At 33.8% G+C, this 19605-nt stretch overlaps 1 protein-coding gene across 1 annotated transcript in view; it reads right to left on the minus strand.

Annotated features, from left to right (window-relative positions):
• The window catches only part of Dmd (dystrophin), a 1737386-nt gene that overhangs the window by 1677557 nt on the left and 40224 nt on the right, over positions 1-19605 (minus strand). The window lies entirely within an intron of this gene.

The following is a 19605-nucleotide window of genomic DNA, read 5'->3' on the forward strand; positions in this document are numbered from 1 at the left end:
AATTGAGGATTATTTTTGAAAGCTGTATATTTGTTCCTGTCATTTTGTTGATTTTCTTTGTGTTGCTTTGAATATTACAAGTTCATTGCTACCTGTCTTATTCATCTTGAACGTTTTATGGTTTTGTATTTTGATGATATTTGATTCTTTCCTATTTATCATTTGCATGTCTATTTTTCTAGTGAGACTTATTCTTTCCTGTGCCTTCATGATTGTGTTAACTTTTGATTCTTCTTCTGGGTGAAGGATTCCCTTAATTATATCCTGTATGCTGATCTGGTGGTCATGAATTCCTTTATGTTTATCATGTAAGGTGTATACTTATCCTTTGATTCTGAATGATAACCTTGCTGGGTGAGTAATCTTGATTGGCAGTTATTTTTCTATCATTACTTTAAATACATCATTCTGTGCCTTTCTGACCATTAGTTTCTGTTGTGAAATCTGCTGTTATTATGATAGGTTTGCTTTAAATGTAACTTGACACTTCTTTACTGAACCATTCAATATTCTTTGTTCTGAATTTTTGTTACTTTAATATGTTGTAAAGAGGTTCTTTTCTGGTTATGTCTGTTCGGGACTATAGTTCTTGCATACTTGAACATCCATGTCCTTCCCAAGATTTGGACAAAAATCTCTGCTATTATTTCACTAAATAGGTTTTCTTCACACTTAGCATGTAGCTCTTCTCCCTCTGGTGTGCTTTTTAATGAGATCTTGTATTTTCTCTCTTTTTTTATTATTTTTTTATGCTCTGTGAATATACTATTTTCACCATGTCATCATCAAGCTCCAATAGTCTTTCTTTTGCATGATTTAGTCCATTGTTTAGGCTTTCAACTTAGTTTCTGCCTAACTTATTGAGCTTTTAATTTCCAAGATTTCCATTTGGTTCTTTTTTAAAATATCTACTTTTATATTGAAGTGCTCATTCAGACCCTGCATTTTTCCCTTAATTCATTCAGCTGTTCATTTTTATTTTCTTGGATTTACTTATGCTTTTCAAAAATCATTCATTTAAATTTTTTGCCATTTCATCCAGTTTGATATTTTTGGCATCCTTTACTAGGGAATTAGGAACATTAGGATGTGTCATATTTCCTTGTTTTTTAAAATACTTCTTATGTTTCTATGTTGAGTTTTGTGCATCTGTTAGGATGGATATCTTGTCAACTTTTATATGAAAGCCTTTTTAGTAAACAACCTTCTCTTGAAGTTATGACCTGGGATACGGATTTGTTATACACTGCTGAATTTCATTACAATTGGACCTCATTTTGTAGATTCCATGTGACTTCTTTGGCTATGATTACTGGCTTGTAACACAATGCCTACCATGTCAGCACCTAAGGGATCCACTTTCTCTGTAGGTCTTAAAATATGTGTCCCCTCTGGTTGTTCAGGCAGAGATGGTATAGACAGCAGAGTATGTGAGTTACATCCTCTTTGGTTACTTCTATGATGAGAATGGAAGCCCCTATTAGGTCCTAGAGGTTTCTTTGGGCCCTGTTGATAATGGCTCTAGTACTTAAACCTAATTCTGCTAGTGGGTATTCCAACTGAACTGGCAATACTGGAGATTTTTACTATAAACAGACACTGGTATATTTCTGTTAATTCATAGGAAGAAGTAGGGGGTTGGTCACAACTTCCTCTCTGTGCCACCCCCCTCCAGTCTTGGAAGAAGTCTGTAATTTGATAGGTATGGGAGTGACTATAGCTGAGGTCTCTCACAGGTACAGTACCCCCAACATTTATTTATTTCTACTCCTGCTATAGGGTGACTGTTCAGAGTGGTACTTCAGATCCACCCTGCTTTGCATGCCTATTTGGGATTGTGCTGTTAGCTATGGGCTTTTATGTCCCCTATTCTTTAAGTTGAAATACCCACCTAGGTCTGAGAATGAGAGGGTCATGGATGAAACAAGGTTTAATTCCTCTCAACTGGGCTGGGATTGTAACCCAGCAGTTTAATACACACATACGTTGCTGAAAGTTCTGGGCTAGATACCTGGTACTACAAAGTAAAAAAGAAATGCATGGCCAGATCAAGAAATAAAGTGAAAACCTGATAAAAAAAATAGCAGCAACACCATCAACAACTTACAAGAAAGGTGGGAAATAATATAAAATAAAATGTTAAAAAGTACTAAAATTGAAATTAATAAAAGAAAGAAGAAAAATACCAGGAAAAAAGTCAAAAAGTGAGAGAAGTGAAAAAAGAAGGAGTAAAAAAGAAGAAAGAACTATTAAAAAGAGAAAAAGCAAACACAAAACAGTAACTACAACAAAAATATTAATATAAAAATTTCCTCTCCACTATGGTGCTCAAATGAGCAGGCAAGAGTGCATATTTGCAGCCTATGCCAATCAAAGCTTCTCTGCAATTCTATTCAGAGTTTTACCCTTGGACAGAGCAAAGGATGGGTTCTAATCATCCCCCTCCTTTCCCCTCTTATGCTTGACAGAGGACTAGCAGGAGTGTTTCATGTCTGGAGTCAATTGGAATATCTCTCAGCTGCTTTGCATGCTGGAATGAAGTGGGGTAGAACACAGAGCTTCTCAGATAAAGATTCTCTCAGGGACTATTGGGTCATGCACTGTGAAAGCAGAGTAGCCTCAAATGGCACAGTGTGTTAAGTATCTAAGGCAGTATATGGAACTCTTCTGAGAGTCTCTCTGGACATGTTTGTGCTACACAGTAGGAGGGCAGGCACAACACCAGCTCTGTGTTGTGACCCCATGTACCCTCAAGGTGGAGAGAAGTTATAGATTCTGAAGGATCTAGGCTAGGGATGGCAGTGGGTTCTGCCTGATCTGCCCACAATTCTGGTAGTCTCAGTACTGGTGCATGCACTCCCTCACACACGACTGCCTACTTCTCCAGACTCAGCTGACCTGTCCCACTGCTTATTTCAAAGGGAAGTACCTTCCCTTCCCCTACCTGCTACAGTTTGTTTTCCTTCCAACATAGGATTCAGCTCATTTATGTCAAAGTCTTTCCCTGGCCAAACTGACTTTTGTAGCTTCCCCCCATCTGGGACAGGGCAGTGATATAAACTTGGGGGTCCCAGAGACAGGAAAATGTGCTTTTGACTCCTGAAGCAATAAACAGACAATAGGGTACTTCTCATGATGGCTCCCAGTGATAGCACCAGGAGAATATACTGGGAAGTACAGACAACTTCTCCACAGTCACTTAATTATGTAAATAATAGGGTTACTAACTGTTTAGAATTTATTTTTTCAGGGTTCTGAATCCTTTGCCAGTGGTGCTCAGTGGGACTTTCTCTCTTCCCCTCTACACCTGCCAAAGGGTCAATTGCCTCCCTTTACTACACCTTCCCAAGATTGATGCTTAGGCTCTCTGTTTCATCCTGTATCCTGCTTTCTTCTATTGACCTCCAACTTTCTCCCTCCTCAATGAGCAGTGACATTCTAGTTATTTTAATTCTCGCTCCTGAAGAAGTAGGTGAGTGCTGGGTGCCTCTAATCCATCATACTAGGAAGGTTTGAGTAGGTTTTAATAATCTATTATTCAATGGGAATTTATTATGAGCCAAGAACAATGATAATTATAACTCATGCTTTCTTTTTATCCTTTGAGGAGAATTCTCAGGGCAGTTAGTCCTATTTTGCAGAAGCAAACTGAAGCCCAAAGACTTATAAAATAGTAGAGCCAGCCAGTATTTGAATCTAGAAACAAAGGTTGTGATTTTAATAATCAAACCTACACAACTTCAGAAAATATATGTTGAGAAGAGACTTAGGGCTAGATAAACCCCTGCATTACCTATAACATTTGATAGAAATTAAGACTGATTTCTCAGACCATAAAGGATGGTATTAGGTAAATCAAAAAATATCCTGACCCAAGATTGAAACAGATTACCAATAAGTGGGGATGGAACAAAAACAGTAGGGCAACCAAGTTCTTATATAAAAATTGGTCCCTCAAAGTAGCTAGTACTATAGGTAAGAACAAATTCTGTGTATTCTCTGATCCAAGAAGATCATAAAGTCAGTCACTGCAGAGGACCAAGCAGCAAGTAACTTCCTTAGAATTTTTCACAGTGCTCTGATTAGCTACTTTCCCTGAAGCTTAACACACAAGCACTGTCTTTATCCCCTCTTCGGGTGCTAACTAGACTGTTTGATGTAATGAAGTGATTAACAGAAACTTCTCTCCCATTGGAGATTTACACAGCAATTTTTCCATTAGCTCCTAGGTGGCTTTAGAAACCAAACAGGAAAACCCAGTGCAAGGAAACAAAAGGCTCACTATATTACGTGTATAGGCATGACCCACCCCCAAGTTTAATCAGGCTGCTTAGTAAATGCAAGACAAATTCTAAGGTGTGATTGAATCACCATAATATCTATCCTGTGAGATTTGTGACTCAGCAGGTGGGAAAAGAGAAAACAAATGTCCAACATCTTGACTGTCACTGTCACTGACACTTGTGAAATTATCATTTGACAAACTATGATGAAATAATTTGGCAGGGATCCAATACAACTAATGAGTCATTTAATTAAATAAAATTCTGTCTCCCCAGTTAAATGGTATGCTACGATAAGATCTCTACTCAAATACTTATTTAGAAAATAGATGTCTAGATTTCTATCCTTTATGACTTTTTAACAGCCAACCTGGGTACAATAATGATATTATCTAGAATTTATATGGTCAACATTCGATTGCTCAAAAGGTTATTAAACAGTCTATAAATTATCTTGTTCCCTGCTCCTGTTTTCTGCTCATAAGCACAGCTTTTCTTATTAGCATTTTCTTAAGAGACTGAAAGGAAATGAAATGCAAAGTATTTCAGGTTCTTAACACCTATAGGACAGAATCTGAAGATGTGGCTAAACTGAAGCTTTTTGAGTTTAATCTCTCCAAGGCTATGATAATTAATGTGGACAAGAAAGCAAAAATAACTAAATTATTTTATCTATAAATAACAATGAAATAACAACAGAGAATAAGCAAGACAACTCATTATTAACTAAATATTGAGAATTTGAGAATATTACTAGTTGTTCAACTCAAATTTGTAATTTAAAACATCTAGCGCCTCAAATACCAAAAGGATTTAACTTTAGGAATTATAACTGTTATTTCAATAAACAAATTGCAGTTTGTTTGTGTAAAGACATATAGTTATATATAGTTCACTAAACCTTTATTAATGTGTCCATGAGCCTTTGGCATGACAGTAAAAGATATAGGTCTGGCCTATATCTTTTGTCCAATGAAACCAAGTATAGTTACACATACATAGAAGACACTCATAAATGTTTATGAATTAACTTGTAATTTGCAATATTAAAAATAATTATGGTGTTTTTCCTAGGAAAATCATGTATTTTGCTACCACTATATTACTCATCAACCCTATGTAAAGTAATGTGACATTAGAGGTAAGAAAACAATATCACATCCATCATTTCTCTCCTCTATCTAATTTTGAGTAAGACAGGTTTATTTAGATTAAGGTATAAATTTAATATAAAAGTTTAAACAAATTCTTACAAGAGTGAAAAAAGTTTTAGTATGAAGTAAGTAAAATTTGAATTACATTTGGAAACAAGTTTACTTTAGAAATAAAGAAATATACATAATAATTATACATGAAAATTTATAAGAGTATGTTAAATCAGGTATGTGCATTATATTTCTTCCTTTTGTCAGGTTTTAGAAACCACATAAAATGGGTGGATATGGTCTTATATATATGAAGATGGAAGGAAAGATTAAAAAGGAGAATAAAAGTGGTTATGAATCTGTAATTTAGAAAGAAATTTTGGGAAATGAGCTACTCTTAATATATGTGGCAGTATTTCTGATAAAACAGGCTAATTTCCAGATCTCTCCAGTTTCAATCAATATATTTTGCATTCTTAAATATAAGGCCAATAATCTAATAGTTAGAATGGGAATAATGTACTTATATTAAAAATAATTAAAATAGATTATAACATTTTCTGTCATTTTGCCTCTGAAATCATGTCTTATCCTGATTTACTTTATTGTTAAGTTGACGAAAAGTTAATGTGACTTTCTCTGGATACCATGGACCTCAACATCCCAATCCCATGTCATTGTTCCTTTGTTTGCATTTTAGCCACAATCCTCCTTTTAATTGCCTAATGTTCCAGACTTGGGACACCCAGGCACCAACTTCTCTCTTCCTGGAACATCTTTCCATCACCACCTGTAAATTCATTCCTGAGGCCTCCAATCTCTCCTCTATAACAATTTAATAACAATTCATCCTTTATATCTCCATTTAAGTATCCCTTCCTTGGAAAAGACTACCTGATCTTTTATTCCTTCATGTACAATCATATATCCAATTTTCTACTTTTATAGTACTCTGAGTACATTTTATAGTATACATCAAAATTCAAATTAAATGTCAATTATATAATCCTAATTATACTGATATTATTCAAATGACAGCAATACCAAGATTTTAACCTTTCTTGATATCTTCAACAGATTGGCCAAACATCACAAAACTCTTTGCTATATAGTAAGTGCTCAGTAAACATTTTTGAAATTTATATTTCTTCTAGATTTATTCCCATTTTGCACTGAATATACTAAGAAATGTGGTGTTTATACTGAGATAACTTTCTTATTTGTCCACCACAACAGCTCCTCTGCCCCCATTCATCCTGAACCAGGCACAGAGCATACTTCAATCAACCTTGGCTCCAAACTCTTCATTCAGTGTGAATATCCTACAGATTAAGATTGGCTTTCTTAAAATCTGACACACAAAAAAATTAAATATAAAACTCTTAATAATGCCTGGCTAGTAAAGGACAATGAAACTGTTTACACACAATACTATATTATATTAGATGAAATATAGCTTGCAATTTAGATTCAATGCTGTACTATACTATGCATCATTTTTGTTAACTAAGCATTTTTAGAATAGTCATGACATAATATGTTAGCTCTTCCTTTCTGTACTTGATTCTGCATATATTACAATGTCCTGTAGGGAAGGAACCAAGACTGAGTCATATTCATGTAACTTATTGTGTTAGGTGTATGGTCAACATTCCATAACAACCCATTAAAAGAAAATTAAGAAAGCAATTAAAAGGATGTCAAGCCCTATTAAATTCTATTTTGTGGGTTTTTCCCAGTAATTTAGATTATTGTGAAAAATGTTTTCATCTTTATTTTTTCCTACCTCTCAGATTTGTGGCAAATTTCAGACTTGAAAGTCAGTCTTGTGCTGATGTCAGTCAAGTTACTGATTAATTATTCAGCAGCATAAAGCCCAGGATAGCCTACTAATTATTTTTAAAAAAGAAAACTTGAGATGCTGAAAACTTATGATCTATCACACACTATCCTAAATGCTTTTACATATATTAACTCATTTAATCCTAAGAACAATCTTATCATACATATATGTGTTTATGTGTGTGTATATAAATATATATATAATATATATGTAATTATTATTACTATGTTATAGATTGTGACACTGAAACATAATATAACTGACTTACTCAAGGCCACATAGCTTTTAAGTGGTAGACCTAGGTTTCAAACCCCAGCATGATGTCTCAAGAGCCCTAACTCTTCCCACTCTGCTCTTATGACTAAAGGGTGCATTCTATTTAGAGATAACTACTACATCAAGTCAATACAGTTACTAATTACACTACTCAGTAAGTCATAAATATCACATTTCACCATCTTATGTTCTGATATCTTAAAGCTTTGGTCACCATTTTACTGGAATATAAAGCATTTTCCTCAAAACTTAGCTCCCACAGTAAAAGTATAACATCTTGAATCTGATGGGACTATCACAACTAGTGTAAAATTTACCTTTCTGTAGAACAAGCTATTAATTTAGGTAATATTTCAATTATAAGTTTATTGCAGATCTAAGCATATAGAACTTCCAAAGCAATCTATATGAGACCAATGAATGTCTAAATTTATATTCAATATCATTTATACTGTTGTTTTGTTAAAGCTATAAGAACTACACATTATGCCTGTAATCCCAGCAGCTGGGGAGGCTGAGACAGGAGGATTGTGAGTTCAAAGCCAGCCTTAGCAATGGCAAGATACTAAGCAACTCAGTGAGACCTGGTCTCTAAATAAAATTCAAAATAGAGCTGGGGATGTGGCTCAGTGGTTGAGTGCCCCTGAGTTCAATCCCCGGTACCCCCCCAAAAAAAAAGGACTAAACATTCGATTTACAGGAGACATAAAACCCCACATAAGACTCCTAAGCAATCATAAAATCATTGTGCAGATGGTTCCTGGTTTCATTGATTTCTGTACATCCTTCCAGGTAAGTATTTTCCCAGATATAATCTGATGTTTTCTTTTAGTTCAGTCCCCCATACATTAAATATTTTTATGCAACATCCTGTTTATGCGGTCCTTCTAAATGTCAGATAAGTTAAACACCTTCAAGCCTTCCCTGACAGTATGACTTTTGGCTCAGTGCATGAGCTGTCTGTGGAAATATCATATATGTCTTTCCCTATTATTTGTTTCCCATGAAGATAAGGACAGTATTTTCTTTATTTGTGTACTAGTTATTTAAGAGAGCTCAATATTGGAAGTTCAATTAATATTTTTTGCACTGGCGAATGAATATTCATCTCTAAGTAAACCTAGTGTTAATTTCCAAGCATTCAGCTATACAAAACAAACACATGTATTTACATAGCATTTTATCAACATCCAATACTATTGACATTTGCTTAGAGCTGAGGATTCTATGACATTTTAGAGCATAGGTTTTTGTTATGGTTTAAATATTAGGTTTTCCCTCAAAGCTCCTCTGTGAGAAAATGCAAGAAAATTTAAAGGTGAGATGATTGAATCATAACCTAATCAATGCATTAATCCCTTGATAGGGATATACTGGGTGAGAACTGTAGGCAGGTAGGGTGTGGCTAGAGGAGGTGGATCTTTGCGAGGCATGCCTTTAGGGTTTATATTTTGTCCTTGTTGCATGGAACTCTCTCTGCTTCCTGGTGCCGTATCCTGAACTGCTTTTCTCTACCATGCTTTGCAACCATGATGTTCTGATATTCCTTGGGCATAGAGCAGTGGAATTGGTTGTATGTAGATGATGTCTCAGAAACCTTGAGCCCCTAATAAACTTTTATTTTTCTAAAATTGTTCTTGTCATGTCATTTGGTTACAGCAGTGAAAAAGTTGACTAAAATTTTAAATGTAAATTTTCCCCAGTTGTATAACAAATAAAATAGTGGGAAATGTGTAGAAAAAGAATAAGATTAAAAAATTCAAGGTATTTTCACACTGATATGATCAAAATCATTTCTTTTAAAGTTGGGAAATCTAAAGTTCAAGAGAATCTAGTGATTTATGGAATATTTAGAACCAATCAATGATAAAATTAGGACTATGCCATGGATACCTAAGACTGATCTCTCAGAAGGAAACATGAATACAATGTAGGAATCTCAGGAAGTACAGTGTTATTTTACATTTCAAATGAATAATAAAAGTCTTCCATTATTTTTATATAAACATCTGAAGTTTTTTTTTCATTCTACAATATGAATATATAAGGGTAGCTCTTTTCAAATATTTATTCTTATGTGGATCAAAAAATTTTAGCCAAAATCAAATATATCTTGGTTTGGCCAGGAAATTTTGACTTGAAGAGGAAAAGGCATAGCCAAGGTACGTTCAAGCAATCAGGAAAGCTATGGCAGGAGGGAGAGAACTGGGAAGGGAAAGTCTTTCTGGTAGAGCAAAGTCTGCATTACAGAAAAATTTCCTCCTCTAAATATTGTGTATTCAAACAATAATCTTTCACAAACAACAAACTTGAAAACTGAAACATGAGGGCTGAGGGACATAGCTAAGTGGTGCAATGCTTTCCTAGCATGTGTGAGTCCATGGATTCAATCCCCAACACTATACACACACACACACACACACACACACACACACACACACTAATATGAGCAAAACCTTTTTTTAAAAAAAAGAGAATATATTGAATTGAGCAAATTTTTAATGCTTGTAAAGAAAAAATAAATGTAAATTAAGCTAATTAACATTACAGCATTCTAAACCTTTTTGTTTTTCTTTGAAATATCTTCTGAATTCTAATACATGGCAAAGCTAAATGTGGGCAGGTAATGTGTTTACTTAAACGAATAGCAGCCAGACATAGTAATGTATACTCTTGAATAATAATGCAATGATATTTGCATATTGCTAATTAGTTATTACAAATATTTTTTCAAAGAATATTCAACCTTTTGTTGAATATAAAATGTTAAGTAAAATTTAAAGTCATAAAATAGGTATGGCTTGAATTCAATAACGTTTTATTTTTAGCGTTATATTTTCTTAGTAGTACTATGTTGTTTTTTTTTTGTTGTTTGTTTGTTTGTTTGTTTTTGTGTGTGCGTGGTTCTGGGGATTAAACCCAGGTCCTTGTGCTTGCAAGTAAGCACTCTACCAACTGAACTCTATCCTCAGCTCCAGTAGTACTATGTCCTTAATAAAACTTTCAAAGTTGGGAAATGAGTAAGATATAGTTGTGTATTGAAAGGTAGATGGACTGCAAACAAGTTGGTTCCATAGAGAAACAAGGTATAGGTTTCACTTGTGCTACATTAACTGCTCCACTGGAGCAAACTAATTAATTTTTCTTCATTGCACTGTAATCAGCAAGCTTAATCTAGAGAAAAGAAGAATGTAGTTGTTATTGCAAATATTAAAGGTCTTACTACCTGCCATTCACTTGCAGTAACTAAAGAATGTCCAATTGCTTAATAATGTGCTATGACTATTGGTTTTGGTTTTTTTAAATGCATTTCTTTTAAGTATTATTAAGTGTGTAAATTAAATGTTAGTAACTTTTCTGCATTAAGTAACTATCTTTAAAATCCATTTGTTCCATAGAAGATAGAATTATCTTACCATATTAGCTCAATAAGAAATTCATTTCTGGACAGAAAGAAATGAAACATTTCATAAACATTAACGAAGACCTCTCATAGAAGAAATATAGCTGAGAATATCATATTCCAGAAGTTTCAATACTTGTTTTCTTATTGAATCATAAATTTTATTACCTTTTACAGCCCTCTATAATGTGCACAAAGTTAAATGTGAATGCTTAGGTCAGAAACAGAAAAATATGTAGTTGAATATAATTTTAAATGATGGTGAAGTCATTAAAAGCCAAAAGCATAGAGATTATAAAAGACCAAACAAAAACTTTTAAATACTCAAATATCCTTATGGGCAAGTTGATGTGATTTCCACATTACATGTCCTATGCATTGGACTTAAATATCATTAGGAAAAATATATATAAGATTAGTCCCCTGTGGATTAATGAAATATCCTTTCAATTCCTTTATATGTTCATTTTAAATAGCAGTTGCTTTCTGTTTTGTACCATACCTTCTCAACCCATCCTTTATTTAAGTTACAGCTCCCATTTCCTGCTGCAGGGCCAGAAAAGGAGAAGTTTAATGCCCAGGAAGTAACTCTCAGTTGAAAAAAAAAAAATAGGAGGGAGAAAGATAAATCATTCATCTGAGGGACATTTCTGATCTACAAGGGTCTTCAGAGGGTCCCAAGCAGATTTTAGGGGCAGTTTTGTGTTAGATTTTTGATGCTGTGACCAAAATACCTGACAAGAACAACTTAGAGGAGGAAATATTTTGGTTCATAGTTTGAGAGGTTCCATCCATGGTGGGCCCATTCCATTGCTTTGGGTCTGAGATGAGGCAGGACATGAAGGTGGAAGAGAGTGGCAGAGAAAACCTGCTTACCTCCTGAAAGTCAGGAAGCAGAAAGAAGAAAGGAAGAAAGGAAGGGCTACGGGGAAGATAAACCCTTCCAGGGAATACCCTAGTGATCTACCTCCTCCAGCCATGCCCCACCTGTCTACAGTTACTACCCAGTTAGTCTAGTCAAAGTAGGATGGCCAAATTAGATCACAGTACTTATAATCTAATCACTTCACCTTGAATGTTCCCGCATTTACACAGGCACTTTATGAGGACACCTCATATCTAAACCATAAGTTACCTATGAGGATAATCAGCCTAATAATGTTTTTATAGTGCATCTTCCTTCCTTATCTATTTTTCCAGTTCTCATATGTTTCTAAGTTTTATTACCAAATAATTTATTTGCTAACCATCAATCAAGTCTATGTATTAGGCTTTTTTGTTGGGAAAACCCAACCTGCAACTCGTGGTTAGTTCTATCACTTAAACTGTGAGTACTTAGAGTTTGTTAGCTATGCCTTTTAACTGTGTAGCTTTAGGAGCCCAATATAGTCTGTGATACAAAAATGAGTTATGTAGGTTCTATAATCGTACCATAATTTGAAAGAAAATTTTATTAAGTGAATTGAAATGACACAGAGTAGACACAAAGCTCTAGATAGTAGAGAGAATTTAAAGTCAGGTCTTTATGCTCTTGTATGCTGCTTCATGCTATTTTTTAAAACCTCTCTATGGGCTTGCCTTCTATGAACTTTGAAAGTTTGTCATTCTCCCACTCACCCAACTGAACACATCAGATATATTTTATCATATCCACCTGACAAAATAATTTCTCACTTCATACCATTGATCATTATTTAACAATCTACCTCCTTAACTTCATATATTTCAATTTTAGCTAATTTTTATGAAATTAGCTCCCTAAGTGTCAGTGGCCATATAGATGGGGATCTCAGACTTGAGAATCCAACAAACTTCTCATTTATTGATTAGATGCATCTGCATCTTCTGCATTGAGGTATTCTGAAGATTACCAAAGATAATAAGTGTAAAGCATAGCACAGCACTTGAAACAGTAAATGCTAAATAAAGAGTGGCCACTATTATTTTCAAAATTACCAAGAAGAGTGTCCATGTGGTCTGAAGTCCCTCCGTATCTCCCATTTTAGCAATGCTAGAGCAATGAATGTAAATATGTGTCCATAAGCAAATCAGACATAAAACAATAAAAACAATATATTTCATTCAACCTATACATTTTTTCTGTGCTTCTCTCTCCTATTTTTAAAATATCCTCCCATCTTCTTTTGCAACCATGAAGGCTCTTGCCCACCTCTTTTAATCATCCAATTATAAACATCTTTAAGTTTTAGCTCAACTCCTACCTTTGGATGTATATTGTAGCCCTTGTTGATTTTTTTCATAGATTTCTACATTGTTCACACACTATAGAATGAAATTTACTACTTCACATATGGTTTTATTTCAGGCCTATTGCTCCATTTTGGTTAGCTCTGAAAGTTGCTTGAAGGCAAGGATCATTTCTAATTATTCTCTTAGTTCCCCTGGCACAATACTAAACAAGTAATCAGGCGCTGAATGCTTAATCTTTTAGACAGAATGTGAAACTAAGAAAGGACTTAAAAGAAGTCCGATTTACTGTTCTCTTTCTCATTTCCTCAGATGGAGTTTTACATTAAATGTTTATTCTGATTTCCATCTAGCACTTTCTGTCTTTCCTTTATCTCTTCATCCTTACACTGGTTAACAGGATAGAGAACACCTGGCAACACAGAGTACAAGGTAGAGTTAGTCACTGCAAATTTGCTTATTCTGGTAATAGGTTACCTAAACTTCTCTATGGCTATCACAATACTATCTTCATCAGATTTATTAAGCAGAATCGATTCAACATTTCACAAACTAATTTGGAGGGAGTTTTCTTAGTTTTTACAGATTTGTAGGTTGCACATCTAATGCTACCTGAAAATTTCAGATATGCAAAGTCAAAAACTCTTTTTAAAGTTTCAAAGAGCTACAACTACAGAAGAGATAAGCTTGAGTTTGATGAATTTCATATTGGTTATTGGATCTTATGTGTAAGTCCAATATTAGGGTTTCTAGCCAACAAAAAGATTCTTGGGAACATGTGATATAGTTTTTAAGAATTCTAAAAGTCTACCACTCAGTATATAGATCCCAGGAAGTTAGATACTGAGATATAAAATACAGAAGCTACAAAGTAAATTCTGAAGCAGAGAAATATGTGGAATTAGAAACAAAAGATACTGAATGGTTCCTGGAAATATTTGCATTTTGTGTTTATATTATGCTTTTTCACTCTACTGATTTTCCCTCTAATGTTAACAAAAATCCCTCAAACTATTTTTATCCCATTGCTGTATATATGGAGGTGTGCATACCAGAATTTAGGTAACTCAGCAAAGATCAATTAGGTAATAATTTAAAAAGCATTACTGTAACCCAGGACTTCTTATTCCTATAATATCTTCTATTAAAAAGAAAGGACATACTATATTTAGTAAGGAGTAAAATAAAATCAGTATATCACACAGTGCTTAAAGAATTAGTCAGTTGTTCAATTTCTTACTATCTCATTATTCTCAGGATATATCTGAAAAGCAGGAAGCCTTTTCTACCTAACTTCACCTCTTATTGCAAATATCTCCCCTAGTGAGTTTGCATGAAGAGTAAATTTCCTGTGACTGCAAGCTATATTGAAAGGAAAAGGGGAATGAAAAATCTAGAATTTGAAGGAATTCTGTACCTCTCCCATTGTATTATACATTCCTTGAGATAAGACACTGTGCTTTCCCAGTGTCAATCATTCTTAACACATAGGAAGTGCTCAATAAATATTTAGTGAATGAATTAATTGATGAGAATAATTTATGAATTATGTTTGAAGGAAAAAAGGATAGAGTAATATAGTATGAAATATATTCAATTTTATTTGAAATGGTTGGACAGCTTGATGCTTCATATATTGAAGTTCAAGAGGGGATTCATTAGAATTACTTTGGAAAATAATTAGGCAGAATATACTGTTGTATATAAATGTACACTTGCTATTCATATTTTTGAATCTCACAAAATTAGATGATTTTTCTATGCTTAAGTATGCCTTGCTCTTATTTCTTCTCTTGTTGATGCTTTGTCTTGCTACTTTATCTGAAATGCTCTTCTCCCTATGTCTGCCTATCAAGGTGTTTTGCTAACATGCAGAAAAAAATGTCATGCTCTCTGGCATTACTGCTGTCACTTAACTGATTGCAGTGACTTTTAAAAAAATATTTATTTATTTATTTATTTATTTTATCTTTTAGTTGTTGATAGACCTTTATTTATTTATATGTGGTGCTGATAATCGAACCCAGTGCCTCACACATGCCTAGCAAGTGCACTACTGCTGAGCCACAGCCCTAGCCTTTAAAATTTATTTATTTATTCTAATTTGTTATATATGACAGCAGAATGCATTTCAATTCATAGTACACGTATAGAGTATAACTTTTCATGTCTCTGGTTGTACACAATGTAGAGTCACACCATTCTTGTCTTCATTCATGTACTTTTTTGAACTCTTTGAACTATGCTATGCCATCAACTTTTACCAAATACATTTACAAGTTTCATTTCTTCCTAAGAATTTCATAATGTTGCTTTTTTTTGCAGGGTTTGTTTAATTTTATCTCTTAATGTAAATCCACCTGGATTCTCTATATATTTCTTGAAGAAACTAATGAATGACAGAATCTACATTAAAGGCACAAGATGAAATCTGTCCATGATAATCTTCATAAAAGGTTAAAGAAAAGAATGACATTGAGAAATCTTAACATAACTGACTTCTGGAATATAAATAAATTATACAAACATCTATTTTGGGGACTTTCAGTCTTTGCTCTGCCACGGATCCCTTTGAGTTGCTAATAGACTCACTTCCCAGACTCACTTCATTTCACACATGTTTACAGAATTATAATGATATTTTTAAATGCAGCTGGTTCACCCAATAGATTTCCACACAGAATCTAAGTCAGAGTCTATAACTGATTGGAGTGACAACATCTGTAAGTGGAGTTACCTAAATTGTGTGATTGGTGAGGGGTACCAAATGGAGAATATGTATCCTCTCTAAGAGTGTAACAGAGCTCAGGACTAGCAGGATGGTACTATTGCAAAATGTAAATCCAGGGCTGCCAGATCTGCCCAGTAAAGACAGAAACCAAGGTTTGTTTTGAGGTATAGATGAAATAAAACATATCTCTGGCTCCTTCAAGATTTAACATCAACAGTATAAAATGCCTTTTATATCCCAAACTAAATCCTAACTAGTTGTCCTGCAATAAAGTTTATGCTTAACCTAACCAATCAGGAGAAAGGAGACCATAAACATCAACTTATAATCACTAACCAATAAAATGCCATATACCTGTACTACTGCTATTGACTTATCATTTCACAAATATTTATAACCTACCCTCTCCTTGGCATTGTCGTAGTTATAGGTTATACAGCACTGAGGAGAATGGACAAAGTCCTTGACAACAAAAGTTTTCATAGAAGAAGCAAAGAAGGAAAATGTTAGACAACCCATCAAGACACTTTCAGATGATGATGAAAAAGACAAAAATTGGAAAGGCAAATGAGATAGTGAATTATTGGGAGGTACAGTCAGGAGAGATGTTTCTAGATGGTGTATCCTAAGAAAGATTCTTCTGCAAATGAGAACTTTTAGCTGATTCTGAATGACACAAAGCAGTTAGCCATATAAACAGGAGGGAGAAGCATGGACCTGCTAACAGAAAAGAAAATGAAGATCCCCGATGAAGGAATAAGTTTGACTGGAATATAACAAAGTAGGAGGGACTAGTGTGAGGTTAGTTCAAAAAGTAGGCAGGGGCCATAACACACAGTACCGCAGCCTCATTCAGATTTGGGACTTATTCTTAAGTACAACACAGAATCTTAAGAAGGCTATAAGTAGGGAAGACATGATCTAATTAATAAGGTGAAAAGATCACTTAGTATAAATGTGGAAAACTATAATATTGGTTATGTAGTCACTGCAATATTATAAGGCTCTAGAATATCTTGGAATGTCAATAGTGCTCCCTTTGAATAAAACAGCTTTTACTCTTCTACTAAAATGTAGCATAATTGACTTCAGTGAAAATGTCTCTCTTGACCTTATTTCTCTTGCATTAATAGGGTCATTTATATGATATGTCAGGAGTGCTACCTCTGTACACAAGGAACAGCTTTTATCTTTCAATTAAAATGTAACATAATTGATTTGAACCAGAAATGATCTTTTGACATTTTTTCTCTTGTCTTAATAGGCCCATTTATATAATGATAATTAATCTTCATTCAAAAATACTGTTTATTTTAAATGAACAAGTAAATATAATTAAAATATTATATATTCAAAATCTTCATTTTGAAATTTAAATTATCGAATATTACCTTAATTTCTTGAATATAAAATGTATTTGATTATTATACTCACTTAAAGGATGGAAACATATTTAACTATGTTTGAATTGGAAACAATAATTAAATATAATTTGTGACCTTGTAGTCTAAATAATATATCACAATAAGCTGTATAGTTTCAGAGATGAAAATGGTGTTTGTCTTCTTCAGTGGATGCACATATGAGAATGAATTCTGGCACTTGTCAGCTTATGATAAATTACTACTAGACTAATACTTGTCAGTACAATAATAACTGATCATATTCCAAGCAGCAGTAAAGGAGAAAGGTGATGAACAATGTACAAAGTAAAAAATTTTCATAATCACAATAATGACTCTAATGCACAGTGATTATGTACCAATCTCCTTACAGTCACATCTAGTGACTACCTTGATATCTCTCATAACCAATTTTTTAAAATTTATTCTAATTTGTTATACATGACAGTAGAACGCATTTGAATTCATAGTACACATATAGAGCACAATTTTTCATGTTTCTGGTTGGACACAAAGTAAAGTCACACCATTTGTGTCTTCATACATGTAATTAGGGTAATGATGTCCATGTCTGTCTCATTCCATCATCTTTCCTACCCCCCTGCCCCTTCTCTTCCTCTCTCTCCCCTTTACCCTATCTAAAGTTTCTCCATTCCTCCCATGCTCCCCCCATGCCCCATTGTGAGTTAGCATCCTCATATCAGAGAAAACATTTGGCATTTGGTTTTTACAGATGGGTTTACTTCGCTTAGCATTATATTCTCCAATTCCATTCATTTACCTGAAAATGCCATGATTTTATTCTTTTTTAAATTTTTTTTGGTTGTCAATAGAATTTATTCATTTATGTACAGTGCTGAGAGTTGAACTCAGTGCTTCCCACATGTTAGGAAAGTGCTCTACCACTGAGCCACAAACTCACCATATTTTATTCTCTTTTAATGCTGAGTATAATATTCTATTGTGTATATATACCACATTTTCAGAATCAATTTGTACCCCAAATTCTAATTAAGTGTGTAGAAAACAAGGAATACTTATAAAGGCAGATCTCTTTTAAATCTTTCCAAAACCATCCCTAAATCCCTATGTATTCCTTGTAAGAAGAATCTAGGTATATATAACTAAACTTTCCATAACATTTGAAAATCTTCTCCACATCCTACCTCCCATTTATTATTACTAAAGCAAGGCAAGTATTTTATGACATAAAAACAAAGTTGGAGAATGAAATGTAAAAAAGAAAGACCCCCAAAATTTAAAAAGCCCCAATATTACTGAGAATTCCCTATACACAACACCTCTATATTATGGAATTAGAAAGTTATTAAACTTAGGCTGGAGATATAGCTCAGTGGTAGAACACTTGCCTGGTGTGTGCAAGAATTAAAATTTTAAAAATGAATAAGGTATTACTTATATTAAATTTCATATGAAGCACTGAAAACAATATTTAATTTCATCTGGAACAAAATTAAGGACTTCTTCTTTAACCAAAGGCTAAAATCCCCATAAATGTCTTAGAATATGAGCTGAGATATACATACACATTTATAATAAATACACAATTGACAAGTGAAAAAACTACAACAATTCAAATTTACATTATAAAGCTCTTACATCCAGCATTCATGTATCCAAACATTTTCTAAACACTATACAAATACTTGTAGGGTTCCTATTTTAATAAAATATATAAAACATGAAAGTTGCCATTATAATAATTTGTAAGAATATAATTTTGTGGCCTTAAGTACACTTATACTGTTATACAACCATCATCACCATCCAAATCCAGAAATTTTCATATTGCCAAATGGAAATCTTGTACCCTTAAATAATAATTCCTCAAATGCTCCACTCCCAATCCCTAGACCATCATTCTACTTTCTTTATCTATGAATATGCTTACTTTAGGTAACTCACAGAAGTGGGATTATAGACTATTTGTCCTGGTTTATTTTCCTCAGCCATTTGGTTGAAGAAGAACCTTTTTCTCAAGGTTCATCCATGTTGTAGCATGTGTCAGAATACCATTCCTTTATTTTTATATTTGTTCTAATTACTTATACATGATAGTGGAATGCATTTATGCATTTTGATATATCTTAACTAAATGGAGTATGATTTCTCATTTTTCTGATTGTACATGTTGTAGGATCACTTTGGTTATGCAGTCATATATATACATAAGGTAATATATCCGTTTCATTCTACTATCCTTCCTACCTTCATACCCTCTCCCCTCCATTCACTCCCCTCGACCTAATCTAAAGTAACTCTGTTCTTCCCTAGCATCCCCCGTCACTGTGA

The sequence above is a fragment of the Marmota marmota genome, unplaced genomic scaffold (assembly GCF_001458135.2).
Source record: "Marmota marmota marmota unplaced genomic scaffold, marMar, whole genome shotgun sequence".
Taxonomy (NCBI): Eukaryota; Metazoa; Chordata; class Mammalia; order Rodentia; family Sciuridae; genus Marmota; species Marmota marmota.